The sequence below is a fragment of the Temnothorax longispinosus genome, chromosome 8 (assembly GCF_030848805.1).
Source record: "Temnothorax longispinosus isolate EJ_2023e chromosome 8, Tlon_JGU_v1, whole genome shotgun sequence".
Taxonomy (NCBI): Eukaryota; Metazoa; Arthropoda; class Insecta; order Hymenoptera; family Formicidae; genus Temnothorax; species Temnothorax longispinosus.
This window is the reverse complement of record NC_092365.1, coordinates 523,402-532,227: the sequence shown is the minus strand read 5'-3', so window position 1 is coordinate 532,227 and position 8,826 is coordinate 523,402.

Here is an 8,826-nt window from a genome sequence, read left to right as displayed (position 1 = left end):
AGTCTCTCGGTCTTTAGGTTTGTAAGTGATCTTAGTTATTTGTAAGATTGTGTTTGTTTCAGAATACTTTTGCTCCGTATATTATATACTTATATTGCTTAAATTGTAATTTTGTTGACCTCTATACAAAAAATGAAAAGATAAAATGGCATGACAGACGTCTTGTAAATCATTACAATTTTGCTCAATTCCATACAGAAGATGAAAAGGTAAAATAGCGTGACAAACGTGTTACTTGATTTACAATTACGTGTTCCATGTAAATCAACTAATACGTCACGCTATTTTACTTTTCCATCTTCTGTTTAATTAATTTTATAAAATAAAAAAATACGTGTTTTCGGACTAAAATGGAAAAATAGCATTATTAAAAAAAGTTTTTAAAGTATACTTTTTGGTAAAGAAAATAATTAATAGTTTTTAATTATGCTTATAACAATTGGAATTTGCAGTTTCTTGTAACTTAAACTATTTTTATAAAAAATATTGTCTCCTTATCTTTAAAATACATTTTTTAAGATCTCTACGACAAATATAACCAGAGACAATAATTTTTAAAGTTAACGAATTCTTCATATTTCACGAAAATTGGATTACCTATAACTTCTGCGAAAAGATATATTTTTCGAACGAAAAAATGTGTATCTCCTTATTTTATGTATATTTCACGTAAAAAAAAAGTTTTGATTGATTTAAAAAAATGCGAGGTCATTTTTTGTCCGATTTGACGTGGAATTGCCCACATACAAGTTATTTACATATGAATAAGATACAAATAAAATAGGAGTAATAATCAACAAAAATGGAAACTTATTTGGTAATTGAAATTATACATTAATATAATTATACACAGCGTTAATATTCTCGACCGCTTGTTTGAAGTTGCGTTTCCTTAAAATTAAAAAGTGACGCACGCGTTTTCGTGGATCTATAATGATGCAGTAAAAAAAAAAACGAAAACTCAAGCAATTTATATAGTGGTAACCCGATATTACGTTTATGATTTCGCTATCTAATATCGCAGGTAACGCGAAACTCGCTTGTCGGCGCCTCGCGTAATTCTGCGTCGTATTAAAGTCGTTGCGCTTAAATTATAATAAATTTGAAGCATCGTATTTTTTGTGTGTTACATATCGAAATAAATTAGCCTTTTCGTACGTTAATCATTTAACAGATCGATAAAATATGAATTAAGGATTTCTTTCTTTATCCCTTATTAATGAGCGTAGTTCATTATCACGTCTATGTATATATGTGTTTTCTACATCGCAAAATGTACTTTGATGACAGTTTATTAAAGTTTCTACGACTATTAATCTACGAACCTCGGGAACAGAATCCTCAATACATTTCATAAGTCCATTTTGTCGGATGCGAGAGAAACTAATTTTTTTTATGTGTGAGAAATAGTTCATATAACTTCTTGTTTCAATGTTATAAATTGTATGTTTAATATAAATGCAATAAGGGTTCAATAGGCTTAACTAATTGTAAGACGAAAATTTTTTAAACATCGCGAACATCGCGATATTCAAATGATATACCTATGATGATACTACAATTCTCTGTACTTATCGGTTTGAGACAGGAATAATATACTGCAATTTAATTTGATGCATCTCTTAGCAACTTATTAAATTTTGTTTATTTGGTTGCAAATTATATTCTACATGATCCCCTCCTTAATAATTTGCGCCAACGTATTTGCGTCAGTATTGAACAATTATTAATTCTCAACTTCCCTTTCCACCACAGAACTATATGTAATAAAATGTAATAAAATCCTATCAGGGATTACAAATCGTTTAAAGTGTTCGGTTAAGCAAGTGAAGAGGCAAAAAGTTTCCGATCGATAACAATCGACTTCTCAATAAATTCGAGCTGAAATAACACACGATCGGCTACTCCTATCGATCGGTTCGCGTTCAGCATTGCAATTGTGATGAGTATCAAATAATTTTTCAATAGTAATGTGCGTGTGTGACTATATGTATTAAATGTATAAGAAGCATCGTACAATACAATATGACTACGTTGAAAGTTTTTGCTGACACTTCACTTCATAAAGTGGTAATTTTTCAGAATAGAATAATTTCAGTCATTTCTTAAACACTTCGACTAAAACATTATTGATGACATTGCAAAATATACTATAGTTATTAAATATGTTATACACGTGGTTTCAAAGTTACTCTATAATTGTCAGCAGGAAGCAACAGATAGTTTTTCCTTTGACGAAAAACCAATCACAGGCATGTAATTTGAGAACGGTCGTGTCTGGAGATTATTGTGCCTAACGCTATTATGTTTTCTCTGACGTCATTACTGGAGCGCGAAAGTTCGAGAAGTTTCATGATGAACTTATGCGGGTGGTCTTGTGCGGGTGGTTCGATAGTGACACGCTATCATTTTCTTCACAATAGCGATAATAAAAACAAAAGCAAGATCTTGTTTGGTGTAACGATGATATACAAGTAAAACAATTGTAATACGAGATATCTCGACGCATCTCAATATCATCTCATTTAATACCAGTAAGCAAAATGTTGACGATACGTTAGCTTGTTCGTCAGCAAAATGTTGCGGTAGACTGACATCGTTTGTGTTTGCATTTAAGCTCGTGTTCTGCCAGAAGATAGCTAACAAAGACCAAGCAGAATTTGTTATTCCGTAACCGTTTAGACCATATTCTGTTAATTTACAAGAAACAATCCTTTTTTTAAATTTACATTTTGATCATTTTCAAGTGCGCCTCTCTCCTTAAGCCGGTTCTACATACGATTCTACATACAAGCATTCAAAATAAGGATGTTTCTTTCAGATTGAGAAATGTGTATGGGAATCTAACAATGAATAAAGGTACATCCGTTATACAGGTATTCTCCGTTCAAGCAAAATCGATTGGCATTTTCGGGACAAAGATAGGATGGTTATTTGTCTGATCTTCCGCGCTTGGACCGATAGAACGACGTTAGAAGGGCTGTTATAGAAATGCGAATAGAATAGAATTGGATTTCTATCGCGAGACTTCCCGAACTATTCAACTCTACTAAACTGCTCGATGGATCCGGACTATTCAACTACCAAACTATTCGAAAGACTTCATACGCCGACATCGATACACGTTCTACGCGTTGCTTTCGCTAAAGCTCAACGTCATAAATCATAGTTCTTGCCGATACGTGCTCGCTATATATGGTAACAAATGTCGCAGAACTATTCATAAATCATGTGCGCCAATGCGGTGCGATAATATTGGCAAATGTTCTCGGTCTTCCACCTTTTCCTCAATCGTGCCAAGTACAACGCATACCTAACGCTCGTGCTCAACGTTATGCGTTGCCATATGTGCATTTACCTTGAAAACGTCAGAATATACGACATATATCTACCAATGAATGTATCCTTGCTCCGATATCCTTTCCTTATGATCAAACCTTGGAAGAATATTACAAGCGCCGCTTTGCGAATATTAATTTAGAAAGCGCAAGTGTATTAATTCCCATTTACATTTCGCTTTTACTCTCTGAGTAAATTAAAATGTTACCTGTCTGTAGTTTGTATGGCATTGCAATTTATTCTAAGAAGTATTTGTTAATTTTTACAGGCTGGATATAATGAATCTTTTGTTTGAATTCATTTCAAGTTGTTATTGAGTACATGTCGGAATTTACATTATCAATTAATTTTGTTATCGGCAAATTAGTTTATCATTCATTCTAAGTCTATATTTTGAAAAGAGAAGAAAATAATATCTGTCTAAATTAGATAAATATATCGAGAGTTTTTGTTTTAAATGATTTTAATTAATATGACTAGAAATGAAATCATTTCGAGAGGTAGCGTAATTTCATTTTATTCAACTCTATTTCACGGAAATACAAAGGCCACGTCTCCTTTTCTTTTTCGAATCATATTTAGCGGAATTTAGTGCGCTTATTTTATTTCTGTTCAAAAGCCGCGCTTACGTTAAACGTAATACAAATGTACTTTGCAGTAAGATCTGGTATCATCCGACTGTATCAGATCCATGTACATATTTGCACGGAAGATTTGTGATCATCATAATGATTTGCATTGTCGCATCCGTGGCTAAACTTAGCGAGAAAGAGAAAAAAAGGTCATGTGTGTGTTATCGAAATCCGTGGTTTTCTTTTTAATAACGACTGATTACGTTGTCGCTACTAATGCTCAGGTATACGCACACGCAGGTGTATAAGTATAAACGTATTCGACGAGACACATCTAATCCGAACAGCGAACAGCAAGGTCCTTTAAGTCCTCTTATACCGAGAAAAGATCAGACTCCGCGGGAGCCCTCTCAACTCAGGGGTACAATCCGCATCAAAAATATCCCAACGTTCTATAGTGTCGTTGGAATATTGTCGATCTCCTAGATTTCGAGGGACATTTGTGCAGCATGGTTTGCACTTGTGCATTAGAATACTCGATCATTGTGCCACATTCTACTCAGTTTCCGCAGTCAAACTGTCGTCTCATTCTGCTAAACGTATTCTGTTATATTTCGGCTGGTATTCTGCCGATAAAATTTGTAGGCATTTTACAAAAATCTGTTTCGCGGCAAATACAACTACCTAGATAGGTGATGCAGTCAACATCGATAGCTGTATACAAGATTATGACTAGAGGTGAGTCAAATTCGATATGCACTTATAGATATGCGAATCAAATCCAATAATCAAGTTTCATTTTCTAAAATTTATACTAATATTTATAAGAAATAATACTGTTGTTCAAATATACCCAGTACATTTAACAAATTCTGCGGTATTACGTTACGTCCCGATTACAACCCACTAACTTCGGCTAAAGGGAGAACATTACAACGCTATTTCAATCTCGAGTTTCTTCGTCCTTTTTAGCTCTTATTCGTACGGTACGTCGGACGTATGGAACAGAATGAAAGACGCATAAATATGTTTATTCCTGTCGAAGCTTGTTCGCGGTCGTAACAATGGACGCGTGTGCTCATGTTAACTATTATAGTCTGTAACCTGAATCTCACATATGTTCGGTGTAAAATATGTTGTGTAAAAAAACATGGTGGAAGAAAAAAAGAATGACATTGTGGAAAACGCACATGGGACGAGAAAAACGGACCATCCACAAAAAGAAAAAACAAAGATGAAAAAGTAACGACCAGAGGAACATATTTCTTATATTTAGATTCCTACAGATTTTTCTGTGGACACCTACAACACTATCTCAATCAGATCACAATCACAAATAAATGAAAAAATAAAATATTGTTTTCAGAAGAATTTTATCAAATTTAATTTTCAGAATGGAAAGCGTGACATCCACTCGTACGTCCGCTCGAAAAATTTCGACAAAAATTTTTTTGTACACGCAGTGTAACATTTATTCTAGCATTTGGTTTTACATTACCGCCGATAAAGAATCATCGTATACTGCGGTGACGCGCGGCGGAAAGCGGCAAGATTAGCGACGGCGCTATTGGATCTGGAGAGCAAGAATGTAAAATGAGCCTTATCTTGCCCTCCCGTATAGAGATCCAGTTGGTACATAAGGTAAAGTAAGTAAGCTGAGTAGGGTCGATGTGTCGTTGTAACTTTCCATCATCGTAAACTAGTGGCCGACTCCGCGTCCTTTAACTTCTCTCGCAATATTCGTAAAGTCGGTTCGTTGCCTCCGTTCCTCCTACTCTCTTGCACGCTTCGCTAATAACGCACATTCATGTTCGCATACACACGTCGTAATATGTAACGTTTAATAACGTAGCGAACTGCCTCGACGCAGTTTCGGACGATTGCGGCAGATTGAATATCGCCCGCGTGACGAAGAGGAAGGACGTTTCTGCCGTCGCATTATGAAATGATAATTCTTACGAGCGACCTGGTACTCGGTCATGAGAAGATAAGACGCATTCTTTGTACAATTACTTCACCGTCGACAAGACCGTTTTTACCGCAATAAATTATCTAAATGTTTCACAAAAGTTTGTAAAACACGTGTTAAAACTTTTCTTTTCGGTCGCTAAGGACCGCGCCTTCGATCGAACTCCGATTAACTCACTCGGCGATTAACTTACTAATTGTAAGCAATATCTGTACTGTCTTGTTACTATTGGATAAAATAGTTAATTGTTTGCCGTCCAATACATGGAAAAGAAGATCTTAATTTAGGGACGACGAATGATACAGTCGAAAGTTTTGTTTTAAGCAATTCAACCAATGAAAGACTACTGTAAGAAGTTGTCGCAGATAGACGAGGTGCTCATTTGCAGAATTATTTGTAAAACACATTATAAATAGATGGCAATATTGAAAGATTATTCCTGTGTCTCTTTTATTATTTTAGACTTTATTTCCTTTGTAAGATTGAAAAAATTATCAGCCTTGACTGCCAGGTTATGTATAAGTGTCGGTTCAGTCGGTTGATAGGAGATAGATAAATGCCAGGCGTGCTAGCACTTCACAGATTTTGCGGTCACGTGCGAAAATTGCCGCGTCATTCAATTATCATAAACTGCTTGCGTAATAAAGAGAATTGCAGTCGCTATACAGCATGAAATATTTATGCTAGTCATTTTACCGTATTCTTTGAATTTTTTCCTTGTAATTTTTTAATATCCTTCCGTTTGCTAATGTTCTCTCGTTTTTTTTTAATGCAGGTGTCTCTTCCTCAGTTCTTTTATAAATAATATATGTCGGAAAACATGTAAGTGCATCTATTTAAACTTAAATGCATTTCTATTTAAACTCCACTACCCAGATATAACGGTATTAAATGATTTCAAACGTGCGTGCACTATCGAAAAAACTATCATCAATATGTAATGCATACATTTTATTTTAATGCAAAATCAATTCGATTTAATGCTTATTCATATGTATAGATCATTTTTGTTATTCATGCAGGCTGCGTTCTGATATTCCCTGCCAGTGTATAGCCAAACGCAGCCGCAGTATGCATTTACTAATTTCACTTCGATGCAAATTGACTTTTTTTAGGCGCAAAAAGATCTGCAGGGTTTCTAGATCACGATTTCCAAATTTCGAATTAAGGAGAGTAGATAACTATAAAATACAGCAATAAAGCTATGTATTATTTAGACTTAGAGTTATTTTTTTATAACTACTGATACATCTTTGCCAAATTTATATTATTTATTTTATTAATTTAATAAAATTATACATTATTATATGCATGCAACGAAACGATTCGTTCCTTTCTTAAACCTTTTCACATAAATTCCGGGGTTTCTCCCCCCCCCTCTGCTATTTCAAGCGGCCGCGCCAAGATTAATGTCACGTGGCACTTGTAGTCTGTTCGCATTCGTCTGGTTTTTAGATGCCGCGTGCGACTACGAAACCGTCTCTTCTACCGAGCTACCTACGGCGACCGACTGTGTTTCCAATGGAAATTTCCATTGGAAGTTGGCATGCCGCGCACACGGCGCGACCGTACAGTCAACCATAAAAGTGGATGCTTTCCCCATTGCCTCGTCTATTTAAAACGGCTGTCACGGCGCTTTCTCTATTGAGTCCACGACAAAGTTACGTCCATGCCAAAAATTCGCGGACATGCTTCTATTATCGTTATTCTTTTTTTCTTGTATTGCTTTTTCAGCTATAAATTAACTTTTACTGTTACCATCTTATGGATAATGGAAACATCTATGATTAACCACCTTGTAAAGCATAAAACTTTGTATGAAAAAAAGTTTTAATGCGCTATATAAAAATTTCCAAGGACTCTTTTTTTTCTCTTTTACGATATTAGTAATGTTTTCCGGGCGTGGTTTGCAATTATCATAGTCTTACTTTGACGAATAATCTTAAAAAGATGAACTATGTCAGATTATATATTATGTATACATGTGTCAAATTGCATATTGCAATTACGCAATAGAATTTTATTAAATTTGCTTAATAATTAAAGTGTTTCGTCATGGCATTGCTGTAAGTTGCGTCAAGTGATATGCTTTCCTATATTTACCGGAATATTTGCGAATAATGAATGAACCAGAGCTATCGGCCGGTTATATCGGTTTTCATGCAGACTCGAATACTGTGTGTGTGTTGTGTGTACATGTATAATTGCATATCACTGATGATATCACACATCGCTATTTATAAACAAAAAAATAGTATCATTAATTGATCAAATAATTCGATTCGATAAATAATACGTACGTTTTTAAAGAGATGTATCGCTCTCATTTTTATTCTTGCCCCGAGAATCGATAGCGGTCTATTTTTGCGAAATAAAGTGTCTCATTATATATTTCCCGATATTTTTAGTAAATATACGTTTTACCGACGAATGATTAATTAATTACATACTTTTTATCACGAAGTGCTAGATGATGAGAGTAAATCTAGATGACAGCACCAGTAATATTCCTTCTGCGATTTCTGAATTAGGATGCGATGGTAAATGTCTTGCATTAGAGAGAAATAATGTATAGCAGTATAAAAATTGAGAGTAAACTCAGTGAACTCTCTTTTTAAGAGCAAAGAAGATGTTTTCTTTTTTCCATCTTTCCACAAACTGCTTAATGCAGTTGATGTGCACATGAGAAACTTTTTATGGCGGTTCGGCTTCACTTCTATCTCATATATCATATAGACGCGCGTAAAATATGTTTGGATAATTTCCTTTATGCATATTGTTATATGCAACTACTCAAATTTGTTGGATTGGCCTCAACTAAATAAATCGATGTACGGTCAAAGTAATTTCATGCGAAGCAGCCTTTACTTACAGCGTGCCAGTTTAGGCTGTTTATAGCCGTGTGACGATATGACGAATTCTCTCATTGTCAGTGGAGTAGTAGTA